Source organism: Hoplias malabaricus, chromosome 2 (genome assembly GCF_029633855.1).
Source record: "Hoplias malabaricus isolate fHopMal1 chromosome 2, fHopMal1.hap1, whole genome shotgun sequence".
NCBI classification, from domain to species: Eukaryota; Metazoa; Chordata; class Actinopteri; order Characiformes; family Erythrinidae; genus Hoplias; species Hoplias malabaricus.
Genome location: NC_089801.1, coordinates 12,497,511 through 12,516,183, shown reverse-complemented (window position 1 = coordinate 12,516,183; position 18,673 = coordinate 12,497,511). Strand labels below are relative to the sequence as shown.

The 18,673-nt window shown below is 36.9% G+C and overlaps 2 non-coding genes across 2 annotated transcripts; both read right to left on the bottom strand.

Moving 5' to 3' along the window:
- Positions 1–16,172: 16,172 nt before the first annotated feature.
- trnal-cag (transfer RNA leucine (anticodon CAG)) lies at positions 16,173–16,255 on the bottom strand. The gene has a single exon. It is a non-coding gene; the product is annotated as a tRNA-Leu (tRNA).
- Positions 16,256–17,503: 1,248 nt separating this feature from the next.
- Positions 17,504–17,586, bottom strand: trnal-cag (transfer RNA leucine (anticodon CAG)). Its single transcript has one exon. It is a non-coding gene; the product is annotated as a tRNA-Leu (tRNA).
- Positions 17,587–18,673: the final 1,087 nt, after the last annotated feature.

Genomic DNA, 18,673 nt, shown 5'->3' with positions numbered 1-18,673 from the left:
TATAGGAATTAGTACAAGAATTGGTTTCACATAAAGCACACATAAAAAAGCACTTTGAATTGCTTATGTATGAAAGGTGCTCTATAAATAAACTTGCCTTGCCTAAATAATATAATGGTAATTTTCCATTATGTTCCCATATGTTGCTTGGCATAGACAAATAACCCTTGATAGGAACAGTTTTGATCAGAATGTGGTGGATGATGTAAACGTGACACCGCATTAAGGAAGACCCTTCTAAATTTGCTGAGATTATCTACGTATGATCTTTATTGGCTAGGCATTTTGAACATTCTTGCATTAGAAATTTAATCAGCAGGGACATCATTGTGAAATGCATGTGTTTCCAGGGTGCGAGCTTAGGAGAAACCGGTTTGGTGAAGAAAAATTGGGTATGGGTCCTGGAAAGGTGTGGTTGATGCAGAGCAAAATAAAATTATTTGCATTTTGTTCACAATGACGCTCAAGCCATGTGGTCCTTAAAGGGCAGATCTCCCTGTCCAAAACCTTAAATAATTTAAATGAAGATAATCATTTAAATTATTGTAACAATAAATTTATCATGAAATATGCACAGTGTAATCTAAGTATGAAAAAAATGCTTTCCTGAAACACTTCCCCTGTAGGCTGCCATGTCAATCACAGGAGGGAAGAATGTAAAGGGGCATGTCCGTTCCCGGCAATTACAAAATTCCCAGAACTGCAGATAATAATTATAATAATAATAATTATTATTATTATAATAATTATAATAATTATAATAATTAATTAATACATAAATAAATAAATAAAAAGCTTAAAGAGGTTTTAGATATTCACTGATATAATGCTGCTATTATGTTTTAAAAACCAATGGTAGGGTTTCCTTTAATGTCAAAAACAGATTTGGAATCAGTTTTGATGCTTATTAACATAAATAAAATTACTAATTCTGCAATTCCATTTGCATAATATTTACACTATAAATTCAAAGATTGCAGTGCATATACTGTGGGGTAAAATGGGTACAGCTGCACACACACAGCTTGTATATTTGGAAAAAGAGTAGCAAAAAAGACACACATGCAAATAAAAAACAAAAGAGAAAGAACTCTTCCAATAACATCATGAGTAATATACATATTTTGCCAGCTCATTTATATAGCATGATTAGGGCTGCAACTAATGATTATTTTGATAATCGATTAATCTGTCGATTATTTTTTCGATTAATCGATTGTTAATCGGATAAAAAGGAAGACAAGCCAAATTTGGTTTCCTGTCTGTTACTAGCATATTCAGGATACCATCAGTGAGAACAGCTGCTTGCTGTAGTGTGCAGATCTTCCTTAAAACATAGTCAGCAATGCTGGGCTGTTTTTTGAGGTGAGAAAGAAAGTGTAGATATGGACATACATCTTTTTTAAAGTTAATAATTACTGATCTAAAATGCAGACAACAATGCAGGCAAATTGAAATTACATAAATGGATATTGGGTGATGCTGCCATGTGCTGAGAATAAAAGGGAAATTAATCTAACACATGATCAGATATCGTTAAGATATTTAAGATTTTAGAGAACTAATGTAATTGTATAAAAAAAAAACACATAACTTACCATTATTAAAAATTAGTGTTTACATGAAGAATTAACCCAACCGTTACATTAATTTTATGTTTATCAATATTTAACACAGTGTATGTAATGTAATATACACTTGGCTGTGATACTCAAACACTAACACGCAATGCCAGTCAGAAAAGACCTTGAAAAAGGCTTTAAATATATTATTTTAAAAAATGTTTGGATTTTTTTTTTAACTCTGAATGTAACTGCCGCCACATTTAAGGTGGAACGGAAAACTTGCTAAATACAAGAGTGATATAAATTTACTTAGAATGAGACATCTTGTTTAACTACTCTAGCAGGCTCTAGTGACATTGAGTGAGAGAAAAACTAACGTCGCTAACATTAGCTCGACTAAAACTACGGTTTGTTTTGGAACTGCTGGTCGAGCTGACACATTTAAGGTGGAAGAGAAAACTCGGGGGGATGCTAAGGCTTGTTCGCTAAACGCGAGTGTAATATAAATGTACTAAGAAAAACAAATGTTGTTTAACTATTCTAGCAGGCTCTAGTAACATTTTAGTGAGAGAAAAAGTTGAAGTAACTTAATCTCTTTCACACATAGCTCCAACAGGCTTCATTTTCAAGTGCTCATGCAGTGATGTTGTGCTGCTGTGCCATGCGAGATCAACTGGGCACATTTTGCACCTAACGCTGTTCCTTGAAGGCGTTAATGTAAAGTGTTCCCATACTTTTGATGACTTGGGTCGTACATTTTTCTCTCTGCTTGTGCTAACATTGTCCTCTGCTGTGACTGTCTCCGCCATTTTTCAAACCCTTCTTCCAGAGTTCGTCACGTGTAGCAACTGTACCTATGTGTATAATAACTTAGACCCAACAAATCAATTATTAAATTAGTTGCCAACTATTTTAACAATCGATTTTAATCGATTTAATCGATTAGTTGTTGCAGCCCTAAACATGATATTATTTTATTATCTTTGGTTTCAATTGTTTTATTTTCTCTTAAATGAATTCAAAGCAAGCAGTCAGGTAGATTCACACACATACAAATGCTAATATCCATTATTTTGAGACCTTTTCCATTTGCACTGATACGAACATTGACATAGGCAGCAGCAGGGTGTGACACAAGTCAATCTGTCCTCACAGGTATAGAAAAGTAAAAAGAGAAAACATACCAGTTGTCAGTGGACAAGTCTTCTCAGGATAATCTTGACATGCATTGTTTATGTCACTGAAATTCACAGGGGATTTTTGGCTTTAACTCTTACCTGAGTTTACTGTACTTTTATATATTCCATTCTTTCATAAGCATTCACTGAACTCCAGGAAAAGTGAGAAAAGAATGTGTATGATTGATGTTAGGCTTTTTAATATATATATATATATATATATATATATTCATTCTCACCAGACCGGATTTCTTGTTCATGCAGTCATTGTTAAGTCTTTGACAAAATGTTAGCTTTGAAATTCTTCTTAAAGCCATTTTCCACTCATTTTTAAAGTTGTCCTACATTTTTTATAAACTTAAAGATATGCCACAGAATAAGAATCTAACCATATTTTATTTATTTATTTATATAAATTACTCAGAACACTTCCATGACATAAAATTGCAAAATACTATGAATATTCCACCTTTTATACTACATAATATCATCAAAAAAAGAATCTGGAGAAATCACTGTGCGCCAGGTTCAAGGCCAATACTCAATATTGGATGCTTCGGGCCCATGGAATGGGCTCAGGAACACTTCCAGATATCAGTTCCCTGTGCAATCCACAAATGCAAGTTAAAGCTGTATCATGCAAAAAAGAGGCCACATGTAAATTCGATCCAGAAATGCTTCCGTGCTCTCTGTGTTTATTTAAAACGGACTAAGGCAAAATCGAAAATGGTTAACCCTAACACGCTCCAGCCACCACCAAGTGCCTTGGAGCTGCCCGCCTTACACTTGAGTTTTCACAGACTGTTAACTATTATTACTATTATTACCAGTAGATTGGCCAGAGGAGGGGATAGGTCACCCCTTGTGAGCCTTGGTTCCTCCCAAGGTTTCTTCTTCAACTGAGGGAGTATTTCCTTGCCACTGTCGCCCTTGCTTGCTCACCTGGGGACTTTTACATTCGTTACCTTTATACATTTCATGTCAAACTTTGTCTTACTGGAATTCAGTGAAGATGCTTTGTGACAGCATTCTTTTTTAAAAAAAAACGTAGGAATTCTGTGAACGAACTAATCAAAAAATGAAATTATATTTTGGAAACTATGAACGGCATATCGTGTGGACTCAAGAAGAGAGGGACCATCCTGCTTGCTATCAGCACGGAGTTCAAAAGCCTACATCTCTGATAGTATATGGTTCCATTAGTAATACAGCACATTTTAGCTGTTTTTTTCTAAATACATTTAGAGATTCCATTAACGTAGATTAGTCTACAGGGTGGGCCATTTATATGGAGACACCTTAATAATATGGGAATGGTTAGGGATATTAAGTTCCTGTTTGTGGCACATTAGTATATGGGTGGGGGAGGACTTTTCAAGATCGGTGGTGACCATGGTGGCCATTTTGAAGTTGGACATTTTGGATCCAACTTTTCTTTTTAAAATGGGAAGAGGGTCATGTGACACATCAAACTTATTGGGAATTTCACAAGAAAAACAATGGTGTTCATAACTTTATTCTTTCATGAGTTATTTACAAGTTTCTGACCACTTATAAAGTGTGTTCAAAGTGCTGCCCATTGTGTTGGATTGTTAATGCAACCCTCTTCTCCCACTCTTCACACACTGATAGCAACACCACAGGAGAAATGCTAGCACGGGCTTCCAGTATCCATAGTTTCAGGTGCTGCACATCTCATATCTTCACAGCATAGACAATTGCCTTCAGATGACCCCAAAGATAAAAGTCTTAGGGAAACCTCAAGGCCACTGGATATGCGAAATTGCTACATGATGATGTGTTTCCCTCCTTTTGCACTGAAGCTGGCACGTTCCCTGTGTTTTTCCAGCAAAATTGTGCACCACCACATTATGGGTGTTAGGTCCGAGCATTCCTAGATGAACAGTTTCCTGGAAAGTGGATTGGTCGTCGTGGGCCAGTTGAATGGCCCCCAAAGTCTCCCGATCTGACCCCATTAATGAAGAATGGCGCCACTATCTTTGTACCCCATATACCACACCATACCATCAAGATGTGCACCATTATTTTTCTTGTGAAATTCCCAATAAGTTTGATGTGTCACATGACTCTCTTCTCATTGAAAAAACAAAAGTTTGATTCAAAATGGCCAACTTCAAAATGGCTGCCATGGTCACCATCCATCTTGAAAAGTTTCCCACCTACCATATACTAATGTACCACAAACAGGAAGTTAATATCCCTATATCCCTAGTTAGTATCCTTATAAATGGCCCACCTTGTATAAGTAGGATTCGTATTATATAGAATCAGTTACCTTATCAGAATTTGCTTCCAGCTTTAAAATTGTATGGATGTTTATAAAATATAATATACTTGTTAAAACAATGTTTCTTCCACTACTTAGGTGCCAGGACAGAAACAATTCTGCATGCTTGTATTTCATGCATCTTGAATGATGGTGGCTTAAGCCAAGCTTTAATTGAAACACAAAGGGTTCTTGGTACAGATCGGGTTTTGACCACAGTATGGAGTATGGAGGGGCTGTCCGCCACTTCAGGATCAGTTGCAAGGGTCTGATGATATGCATAGGAAGACCAGCATGTAGCGGGTTGCAGGAGTCAAGTCTTGAAATGGCAAGAGACGAATCAAGCATCTGGGTGACCTCTCTATAGAGAAAAGGTACAATTCTCAGGATGTTTTAGAGGTGAAACCTACATGACAGAGTTAGGTTTGCAACATATTTTGCAAATGCAGGGCAGCTAGTAGAAAAAAAATCCTGAGGCTGAACTTTTTTCCATGCTGGGAGGTGGGCGTGCGTGGGTGTTCTATGTATGCAACACACTTTTTTAGCACGTAGTTTGTTGGCCCCTGGGCCCAGATATATGAACATCCTGTGTATAACCCTGATCATTTTCATTGACAGAATTGAAGTAGTCTAAGTGCACCTCAGAGCTGGCGGGGGGTTCATCAACAAGAGCCGATGTGACTGTAGACTGATTTTGGATTTTGAGGCAAATGCAATCAATTTTATCATTAAAAAACCTCATAAAGTCATTGCTACAGAAATCAGAGGGGGCAATGTGGTTGATTTCCTTTTTGTTGCCAATTAGATTTGATACAGTGCTAAAAAGAAATCTAGGGTTGTCTTTGTTGTTTTCTATAAGGGAAGAGATGTACTGTGATTTGGCTTTAGATAAGGCATGTTTGTAGTCGGTGAGGCTGTGCAGCCATGCAATTCGGAAACATTCTAGTTTTGTGTGTCTCCATTTACATTCATGGTTACGAGCAGCCAGTTTTAAGGCACGCGTGCTCTCACTGTGCCATGGAGCAAGCCTTTACTCTCTAAACTTTTTGGTCTTGACTGGTGCAACACTATCTAGGTTTGTACACAGTAAAGTTTGTAGGTTGTTTGTAATGAGCTCAAGGTCATTAGGGTGAGATGGAAAAGAAATGGTGGTAATGTCTGGAAGGTTATTGATAAAATCACAAACTGTTGAGGATGTTATAGTGCGCTTTCTAATATAGCATGGCTGTTGACAGATATCAAAGTTTAATGCAATTTTATATATGATTACATGGTGATCAGAGATGGTCTCATGTAGTGAGAGATTGGATAGATTCTTTATATCAATGCCCAGTGTTAACACTAGGTCCAATGTGTGTTTGCATTGATGAGTGGGCCCAGTAACATTCTGAGTGAACCCTAGAGCATCCAGAATTGATGCTGAATGAGAAATGGATGCTGTGTGCCTCAGACCAAAGACTGACAGGACCACAAGCCGGTGCCCTCGGCAAAGGTAATTAATGCATAAAATACACTGAGTTCCTAGGGCAATATATGCCACTTGCAAGACAATGTGAAACAAAATGCTGCATAAAAGTTCTACATTACACACTGTAGTCCATCTATTACACTGCATACTTTATAGCCCACATTCACTCTGTTCTTCAATGGTCAGGACCACCAAAGGGAAGGTATGATTTGGGTGGTGTATTACTCTCAGTGCTGTAGTAGGTACACTGACATGATGGTTTGTTAATGTGTGTCTAGTTTTTAAATATTATGTCCATTCACTTTACAGTGACTATCTTACTGTGTTGGTCTACCTTGAAAAGTTTAAGTCAGAGACAGTACCACATCTGTTGCTGCATATTTTGTGTTGGTCATCCTCTAATCCTTTATCAGTGGTGACAGGATGTTGCGCAGATGCTGTTGACTGGGGATTTTGCACAAGTGGACTATTCTCGGTCCAGTAGTGACATTGAGGAGTTTAAAAACTCCAGAAGCACTGCTGTGTCTGATCCAGCACAACACATACTAACATATCACCACCACATCAGTGTCATTGCGGTGATGAGAATGACTCACCAACCATCTGCTCTGTATACACACGTGTACATACACGGACATTATATTTACTCATTTCTTTTTTGGCTAGAATTGAGGAAGTGCCGAATAAAAAAACTGCCTGTTTCATAGAACAACATGTTAAACAGCACATGACAACAGAGAAATAATACTGAATGGGCAGGTGTCCACAAACTGTTGAAAAAATACTGTATTTCAGTTTTGATATCAATATGGTACACGTGATTTACCCTAAACTAGTCCATTCAGGGTTCAAACAGCACTGCCATTATATGCAGCCTTATTGTTATCCCACATTCCAACAGTTATAGAGAAACCGAAAGTTATATTTGATATGCTTAAGCAAAAACCAATGAACCACTGTTTTCTAGAACCCACAGGGAGGAAAGAAAAATAAAAAAAAAACAACACCACAGTTTTGTCACCTTAGCTGGCACATGTTTTTCTCATTTCTATTTATGGTAATTGTAACTATGATTAGAATGTGGTTCTGCATAGAAATATACATGAAATCAAGCCATGTCTCTTGTCGAACATTTAATTATTCCTGTATCGTTTTTTAGCAACTAAAGGTCTGTGCAAAATTTTGGCTGCACTGATCAAAGTTTTGCTTTTATTAAGAAAGTGTACACATACATTAAAATATCCTCTACAATGAAAACATTCCTATAAAAACAAAGATTATTTATTTACTGAATTTAACACATTGAGGAAAAGGAAACAGTACACAATATTGACAGCAAACAAGTTATGCCATTTATCTTCCACATTTTGTAGTATGCTAAATTAAAAATTTATGGGCTGAGAAAACTGAAAAAAAGTTTTTGGTGAAATAATAAAGTTTGAGGGTGTGTTCACATATTGTAAAAAGGAAATCACCATAGAACTCCACCAGGATTATCCCAATTTATTGACCCTGAAAATTATATACTGACCTCTTTTCTACTGCACTGCCAAATGGTTTTAAAGGAAATTCCATGCTGTCGCAATTAGCAGATCCCTACATCATTTAAAGCCTCCTGCAAATCAACCATGCTGAGAAATCCGGTCACAGCACGATTTGTAAGCTTTTCTTGCAGAACAGTTTGGAAAAACCATAGAACAGTTACACTCCATGCTCAGAAACGGTTGGCCCTGCAGTAGAAAAGAGGCCACTCAGTAATTCCTCCTCTGGATCAGGGTTGAAAGTGGTACTTTGTGGTGTTTTCCTTTAGATTTACTGTTGAGTATATTTGTGTGAGCCTTTAATAGGACCAAGAAAAAGCAGCATATATATATATATATATATATATATATATATATATATATATATATATATATATATATATATATATATAAAACAGGTAAGACACATAGCACATTGCATAAACACCATAAAGAGATACAGAAACTAGTGTACATTATTCCATATAGCTCATTAATAGCCAAGTTTTATGGCTACCAATGTTCTCTTCATATACTAGCCCAGCCATTATATATGATATACCCAAAGCCCTATGGATGTTTTACTTATAATATCTAAATGAAATAAAACAGCAAGGACCAGATTTATTATAATTCCCAAACACTGTGTAGGTAAGTCTATCTTTTTGAAAAGCAAATAAAACAATCAAATTAAAACTGAAGACGTTTTTTCTGAAAAAGAGAAAGCAATCACCTTAAAAAAGAGAAAACAATAACATAGGCAAGGGAGCGCACACTAAAATACTAATATTTTAATTTTATGCTATACAATAAACACACATTCTCCCAGTTTTTCCAACACTGAAGCCCTGACCTGGATAAAGGTTAGATAAAGAATTAATTAATGAATTTATAGTAAAAACAATGCTATTTGATCTTCAGTGAGTCCAGAGCCTACCTGGAATCACAGGCTCAGGTGGGAATACATGGGGCACCAGTACATCACAGGGCACAGTCTCTAATTTAAATAAAAAATGGTAGTCTCTGATTGTATAAAAAAATTATTATTCACTAGTATGAATTTATTTTACTGTGAAATATATACCAAATAGTTACCAACTATTTAAAAAATTTAATGTGCAATTGCTTATCATTGTACAATGTAAATCGATATGTGTCTTCTGCATTTAACCCTGTGGCAGTGAATAGACACACACACACACTAGTGCACTAGGGGCTGTGAACACACGCCCAGAGCGGCGGGCAGCATTTTGGGGTTCAGTGCCTTCAGCCACGGATGTTCCCGCTGGTCCTGGGGATCGAACCGGCGCTCTAAACCCGGTCCTCTAACCATTAGGCCAAGGCTAATAAAAGAACAGAATGATGTTGATAGAACAAGCAACGTTAGAACTGAGTTAGATTCAGAGATACCCAAAAAACACAGAAATCCAGCCAAGAGCAGTTCTGTGTTCAGAAAGTGACCAGGAACAAGGTAACCCAGTGTAAAAGTTTACTCTTCCTCAAATGCTGTTAAATGATCACCATAGTAATTCAGACAACAAACAAAGTCAAGGAAATTTCTCTGTTCAACATTGTTGTTGCTTATCTTCATTGCATTCATACTTTCCATGTTTTTGTTTCTGAATTCCTGAGAATGGGTACAGACGCAAAGTAAATTTAGAGAGATTTTGTCATTTATTTTATCAATGGAATTAGACAAAATCAAGGCTTAGGATGTGATTTTACGTTAATGATTAGACATTCATTGTACGATTAGACAACTGATCCTGGGGAGCTGTGGCCTAATGTTTAGAGAAGTGCGCTTAGGACTGAAAGGTCGTGGGTTTGATCCCTATGACCAGCAGGAAAATAAGGGTGTTGGGAGTGAAGGAACAGCACTGTCCTCTTCTCTCAGTCCATGGCTGAGTTGCCCTTGAGCAAGGCAGCAAACCCACAGCTGCTGCCCGCTGCTCTGGATGTGTTCACAGCCCCAAGTGCACTTGTGTGTGTGTGTGTGTTCACTGCCACAGATGGGTTAAATGTGGAAGGCACATTTTGTTGTACAATGAAAAATAATTGCACATTATCATTACATTATACCTTATGGAAACATGTTATACAGTTGTGTGCAAATTATTTATCACCCCTAGTGGAAAAGAAATATATTTATTATATTTATTATTCTAAAGGACACTTTAATAAGTCATTTAATCTTCAAGTTTTCATGCATAACCTTATTTATTTTTATGTTCCTGGATATGAGATTATGAAAACACCATTACTTGTGCACTAGATGCACTTAATGTGGGTTTTTTAACTCCTTGAAATTATGTGCTAGTGCCTGCTAACATACATATACATACACACACTTCCTACAAATTGTACAAATGTTGAAAATTACAATTCTAGAACTTTCCAATTCTGAATTAGAATGAAATTCAATGTTTGTCGTAATAATGCATCAGAATGAATTACATTCCAGATATTTACGCAGGTCTTTATTTAAGTGAAGACAGAGGAATGTAGAACAATTTTTTTAAAGACTGTTTTTCTCCAAATATCCAGTTGTTAAATATATCTTTTTGACTTGTCCTTTCCAGATAGGACCGTTCAAAGGAAAAAAACATTATATATATATATATATATATACACACATACATACAGGGGTTGGACAATGAAATTGAAACACCTGTCATTTAAGTGTGGGAGGTATCATGGCCAAATTGGGCCAGCCTGGTGGCCAATCTTCATTAATTGCACCAGTAAGGGCAGAGTGTGAAGGTTCAATTAGCAGGGTAAGAGCACAGTTTTGCTCAAAATGCACTTATTACTTCCTGGCATATTGCACTCAATGTAAGGTAATTTATATAAATTGTACTGTAGTTTGAATTTTAGATCCTCTTTTGTAAGTTGCTTTGGATAAAAGCGTCTGCCAAATGCATAAATGTAAATGTAAAATATTGCAATGCAATATGGGTGACATACCAGAGTTCAAAAGAGGACAAATTGTTGGTGCATGTCTTGCTGGCGCACCTGTGACCAAGACAGCAAGTCTTTGTGATGTATGAAGAGCCATGGTATTCAGGTAATGTCAGCATACCACCAAGAAGCACGCAACACATCCAACAGGATTAACTGTCAACGCAAGAGGAAGCTGTCTGAAAGGGATGTTCGGGTGCTAACCCGGATTGTGTCCAAAAAACATAAAACCACGGCTTCCCAAATCACGGCAGAATTAAATGTGCACCTCAACTCTCCTGTTTCCACCAGAACTGTCCGTCGGGAGCTCCACAGGGTCAATATACACGGCCGGGCTGCTATAGCCAAACTTTTGGTCACTCATGCCAATGCCAAACGTCAGTTTCAATGGTGCAAGGAGCGCCAATCTTGGGCCGTGGACAATGTGAAACATGTATTGTTCTCTGATGAGTCCACCTTTACTGTTTCCCCCACATCCGGGAGAGTAACTGTGTGGAGAAGCCCCAAAGAAGCGTACCACCCAGACTGATGCATGCCCAGAGTGAAGCATGGGGGTGGATCAGTGATGGTTTGGGCTGCCATATCATGGCATTCCCTTGGCCCAATACCAGTGCTAAATGGGCCATCTACCAAGGACTACCAAACCTGGAGGCTGTGCCGTGTATCAGGATGAAAATGCACCAATACACACAGCAAGACTGGTGAAAGATTGGTTTGATGAACATGAAAGTGAAGTTGAACATCTCCCATGGCCTGCACAGTCACCAGATCTATGTGAGGAAGTCAGGAAATGTTTTCCTCCACCAGCATCACGTAGTGACCTGGCCACTATCCTGCAAGAAGAATGGCTTAAAATCCCGCTGACCACTGTGCAGGACTTGTATATGTCATTCCCAAGACGAATTGACGCTATATTGGCCGCAAAAGAAGGCCCTACACCATACTAATAAATTATTGTAGTCTAAAACCAGGTGTTTGAAGGAGGAGAGGTCATGTTCCAGGTAAGATATGTCTATTTCTGGACTGTGGCTCTGTTATGAATATTGAAGATTTTAATTTTTATTGTTTTTAGCAAAAGTAAAATTACAAAACCAAAACCAAAAATTACAAAAACACATTGGGGACAAAACCAAACGTGTTTAATAAAAGATAAAGATACCTTTGAGCAGTTTATATTTTATTGCTTAGGAAAATTATTCCAGTCCTGTATCTATGTTACTTAGCAATGAATTAACCTAGCATTTTACCACTTTAGCATTTTTCAAACTGATTATCTAATTGTTAAATACAATGCATATTTTATTGCACTATTATAAATAACAGCATTATTTTGTCTAATGATCTTCTCTGTGATATGGTTATTTAACGTGGAATTAATATTAGATTAAGAATTGATGTCAAGTTTTGTTGGTTTACATAATTTATGAAGTGAAAGAAACACCAGTAATTTAAAGAGAGTAAACATCATAGTTCATTCATTGTCTGAAAGCACTTATCCAATTCAGGGTCATGGTGGGTCCAGAGCCTACACTGGGTGCAAGGTAGGAACACACCCTGGAGGGGGTGCTAGTCCTTCACAGGGCGACACACACATTTGAGTTGCCAATCCACCTAACAACGTGTGTTTTTGGACCATGGGAGGAAACCATAGCACACCAAACTCCTCACAGTCACCCAGAGCAGGAGGCTCAAACAAGTCTGTTTCTCTCACAATGCATAAAAACTAACTTCTAACTACAAACTACTAATCCTAATGCTGCAAACTAAAAAGATTTTACAACACTATCCAGACCAGAAATGCTGACACCAGAACAGGAGAAAGGCCTGTTTAGGACATTCAAAGTATTATCTAAATACATAAATGGTTGTTTTGCCTTATTATTCTATATGTAGTTTGTAATGTTTCTGTTTTAAAAAAAAACATTTATTTTACATCTGTTTTCTTCTTTGTCTAGAGATGTTATTTGCTTTATGTTTAATATCAAGGGGCTGATATAATAAAATATTGCTCTAACTTATCTGAATAATCTTTTAGTCAATGCTGGAATGTAGAAGAGAGCCTTGACACATTACTACAAATGTATTCATTGTCTGTAATCCCAGACTCTGGAGCTGTGCGACAGAAACACCACTGTTGCACTACAGTGCCACTTATATTTAATAATAATTAAATAATTATAATTTATTGTATATTATTAATATGTTACCATTTAATAACCATGAAAGCGTATATACTAAAATACTTTGGATATTGTTGCTGGCAGTATTGAAAAATAAAAAGAAGAATGTCCAAGTGATGTGATGCCACCTTGTGGGCAACAGGAAAATAATATCCATTTTTTTCTTGCTATTGTGCTATTTGCTATCATAACACTGTTGTCAAAAATAGACTATAGATACATTAGATTATATACAATGCAATATATAATCTGGGTGCCCCTGGATGTTCACATTTAAAGATTTTAATGAAAATGTCCTCCACAATTATTTGCAATCATAAAAGTATTTGCTGAACTGAAGATTAAGCATTAAATGTGGCCATGTAAATTACAGAAAAATACCATGTCTTAGACAAAATGCTGATAAAACTACAAAAACATGCAATTTCATCTTACAAAGTATCGGACACACCCGCATGTGTGTGATGTACATCTTGTGACAGGATATCTGGATGTGGAATGCGTAGGATTTCTACACGTATCTAGACTGATGTGTCCTCATAAAAGGAAGAATTTTAAGTTTTGTTTTGCAATGCCTTTGTTGGCTGCTGCAGTTCTGAGTGAGTTTGATCTTGTCTAACTGGCTTCAGGGAATTAAGCTTTTCAGAGCAGTGGTTGCCATAGCACGGAAAGCACAACTGTAAATGCAAAGTCCATACATTTGTCAAAAAGCCTGGTCTAAGCCAGTCAGAATTCTCCCTGAACCTTGCCGAGGGCTACAGTGTCGAGGTTAGAGGCAAGGTTTAGGATATCTGAGGACAAAAGAAGCACTTCAGCCAATCACTTACATAATCAATTACATATGTTTTTATAAAAGAGGGTATACAACAGGTATTTAAAACATGGTCTTAAACCCATGTCACTCCTTAAATGTGAACAGTTCCAAACCCTACTTTTACTGAATAAAGCCCTATGTTGTGTTTAAATATTCTCCAAAAAGCATGCTTCATATTTTTTATACTTAGAAACTATATAATTTTTTATACTTATACTTTAGACTTATAAAACCATTTAAACAGAAATAGTCTCAGCATCCAAAAAGTCTCAGCATCCAATATTTTATTTTCATAGTTTCTTAATTGACATGAAGACTAAGCATTCAAAAGGACCTGAACTTCTGCATAGAAGCAGCACTGAAACTACAAAACACCCTGAGGCTGACAAAGAACAAAAGGACGATGTGAGGAATTATGTGAGCGATGCATTAGATATGCATGGCTAATCAGAGCATAAAAATTCTTTCCCTTATGATGTAGATGTTGCACAACATGTGACGAACGTTGAATATTAGTTTTAAGCCTTCAGCTCAGACTATAAAGGTCAAAAGACAATCATGACAAAGCAAAAAATGGTGTTATTCTAAGTGGTTCAAAATCTGTCAACATAGACACATTCTCCCACAAGTTTTTCTAAGCATGTGGAAGCTTAGCTTCTAGACGTGATTTAATGGACTTTTTTTTTTTTTTTTTTTTTGGGGGGGGGGGTTCCACTTTTGCTGTTTCTTCTTCTTTCTGGGTGGACTCCTCTGTGTAATGCTTTACAGCAGATGCCACATTAGCGTATTTCTTCTTCAAAGTTTTTCCTTGTTGTTTTACTCTTTGTGTTTCCTCACTTCTCATGTTTCATGGCATAGGTTACCCAACAAGTTGAAGTAGGTATAATGTCTAGCTTAAAAATAGCATTGTCATACTGCACATTCATGAAACTAAGTGATGCACAACCAAAGGGTTCATGAAAAATGTTATTATTTTGCATACTAACCATTGTCCTTAAGACCAGGAATTTTAATCCTTTGGAATCATATACATTTCTCACTTTATTGCAGGTTTTATGCAAAAATTTGCCTTAAATAAATCAGTCCTCTGGATTCTAGGTATCTATTATATTATATACTATATATACTAGGTATATTTGTGCCATTTCAAACTGGGAATTTAGTGAATTATCTGCTGAAGAAAGGATGAAAACATTGTTGGAAAATGATTAATTTCATATTAATTCAACATTTCATTCTTATACTATTATAACGTGTTTTATGTCTGAACTATTTTAGAGTTGTCTCTCCTGTTTACAATTGGTCTATAACCTTGATGCTTGGATGGGAGAAAGTGACCAAAAGAGCCACCTAGTAACACCTCTGTAAGACTTTACCATCTCTGTCTTTGAATAAATCCTACTTTCTCTCCTCACATGTGCGTGACTCTGTTTAATTTATTCTCAACACACTTACTTTAGTATACAGATTGTGACTAGTAGCATAAATACCTTCATTAAATTAATTTGATTATACAGTTTTCATTTAAATACTTTAAGTTCCAAAATTTTTTTCAACACAAATAATTGTTTTAAATGGAAAATATCTAAAGTTGTATGTGGGGGCAGGATATTGGTGCTGGTGTGGGTACAAGTGGGCCACAAATGCCAGTGATCAGTGGCCTTACTAAATACCCAAAAATAAATGTAGATGATTTTTAGGATAGGATTTTTGGTGTGTCAACACACTTTTATTTTATAAATAAACTTTATGCTTTATTTGTATGTTTCTTGTGGAACAAGTACCAGATTGCAGTTGTAGATGTTTAGTCATTTTAAAGAGTGACTCATGAAATCACTGTTTTTTTATGATTATACAGGAGATCATGGGGTTACGTCAGTCCCGAGTTACGATGTTTCTTGGTTACGACACATCTCCCATTTACTGTATAAAGCCTTGTTTCGACTTAAGTGGTTCTTGAGTGGTAAACGTCGTAACGCGAACTTCGTGTTTGGGGTGCGCGGCGGAAGAATACACGGTTACGCGGCTCGGGACCGAGGAGGATAGGTGTTAGGATAGGATAAGTGCTTATGTTATTTACGTACAGTATGTACGTATGTTCCAACTTACACCGACAATCGGATTTCGACGCGACGTAGGAACGGATCAACGTCAAAAGTCGAGGACCCCCTGTATTTGTCAGAAAACCTAGGAAAAGAGTACTGTCAGAAGTGGGATTCGAACCCACGCCTCCAGAGGAGACTGCGACCTGAACGCAGCGCCTTAGACCGCTCGGCCATCCTGACAGTTAGCCTTAACTGGATAAATGCTCGCAGCTAAACCTGTACTAAGAAATATTTCTATATTGGAACTATAGTAAAGCTCCATTTTCTAATAGAGTAAATATTAACTTGCTGCTGTAAAAATGTTTAAAAGCTTGGGTCTCCCAGTATTGGCAACTTCTGGAACTAACAACTTCTTAGCAAGCTCACAAGAAATATACCTAATCAACACTTTGGCAATATCATAATGCTACACAGCAAAAGTTTCCTTTTATATATGAACATCAGATGAAAATTTATTAATAAAATCATATCTGCTACTGTTCTCTGTTGTTCAGGACTATTGTGGTCGGTCATATTGCCTCCCTGTGGACAAAATTCTTATTGCACCACACATCTATTTTCAGTGCAACTGTTTAAGACTAAGCACCAGCTATATTAAAGTGTCAAACAAATAAATACAGTGGAATTTGAGTTCCTAACTTGTGTCTACTGATAGACAGAAAACATGTTATTTCTTACTAATTCAAAGAATAAGGTTTAACCCCCCCCCCAACGGTGTTCGTAAACTCTAATAGGCGTCTTGCCTGTGACGTAGATGGTGGACAACAACTATAGAAGCTGCACTTAATTTAATGCAAAATGACGAAAAGGTGTGTTGTTTTTGGCTGCAATCATTCAATGTACAGTGGGACATCTGTGAACAAATGGCTCAAAGATCCCAAAATATCCAGAAAATTGACTAAATTTGTCCATTTTAAACGGGCACTTTGGAAAGGACCATCCGCTCACTCCGTTATCTGTAGCTCATTTCACTGGCGCTTTTCCAACAATATGGACATGTAAGGACACCAATGAGTTCAAGAGCCTCTGTAACATGGAGGTAAACAGGGTAAGGACACTCACTTCGCCTGTTTTAGTTGGTGTTAGTTAACGTTAGCTTGACTCGCTAAACTCGGTGTCTCAGATTATACTCGGCTGCATTACGGAGGTTTATAGTGTCGGATGAATTCGAGTTCGACTTCGATCACATTTACAAGAATAACGGTACCTCTACATTTGAGTTTAACTTATTGCTAGGCTACTGTCATGAATAATGTTGGTTATTTAGCTAGATACTGTCATAACAGTCAGTCATAACGGTGTTTTACCGCGGCGTTGTTCAGCGGTTGTCCACCAGTGACGTCACGGTTGCGGTCAAGAATTTCCGTAGCGAGCTCGGGTTTTCCGTCAATTTAATAAAGGAAAAGGAAACATGGGGAAAAAAAGTAATGTCAGAAGTGGGATTCGAACCCACGCCTCCAGAGGAGACTGCGACCTGAACGCAGCGCCTTAGACCGCTCGGCCATCCTGACATGCCTGTACTATAAAATGATCAAATATGTGGACAATCTAATATATACAGTCAAGGACATTACATAGTTTCATGCTAATTATTTCCAAAAGTGAAACATACTTCACTGAAAAAACTTATCAATTTACTAAAGTATAAAATTGTTTTGTCAAAAGGTTGCATGGAATTAAATAATCGACAGCCAGATGTATCATTTTTGTACATGTATTCATTCTCAAATTGTGTATCTGGATATAGATTATTTAGCTTCATGCAACCTTTTGACATTATCAGTGTCATTTTTTCAGTGTGATCTGCACTTGCAATGTGTGAATGTTTTAACATTTAACCGTTGGCAAACGATGTTGCTGTTTCTGATGAAGCTCAAATTCATAATACACGTCCAGATTTTACAGTAGACATTACATTTGGAGGATACTAAGGTCTGTAAACGTTGGCACAGTAAGGTTATTTAATTGTATGAATTATATTGCTGTGTTTTTATGTGAAATACTACCTCCACGTGGATACAAAGTGTCACTGCAGCACACGTCTCCTCCGAGCTCCCCTCCCCTGAATTGCAGAGCTCCTTAGCCGTTGACTGTGTTGAGTGTTCCAAGCAATTAGATGGAAAAAAAATACCTCTCCGCACACTCATTATTTCGGTTAATATAATGTTCATTATCACTAGTGAGGGAGAAGACAGATCGACCATAAACATATATTTTTATCAACAGTTGGTTAATAATGCAGTTTTATTCTAGAAATCATGGCACTCCTCATAAATCCCATAAGACATTTGAAGCGAATTGTTGCCACTCCTGTTGTGTTTGTTCTCAAAAAGAATAGGAAATAAATCTTAAAATACTATCAACTTTACTTTTTATGTAAATATACTGCCAACCGTGCCACAAATTATAGGAGTATTGTTACAGTTAAACAAATACTTTATATCATTTATTTATTCAGGTAGCAGTGAAAGTACTAAAACTGCACAGGTGAGAAGATCCCATACCTCCTGATTTCAATATAGCAGCCTTTAACCTCATCCTGGGATATTACCAGCTGTCTTGTTTTTGGTACAAGTGAATGAATCTGTGAGCAATTTT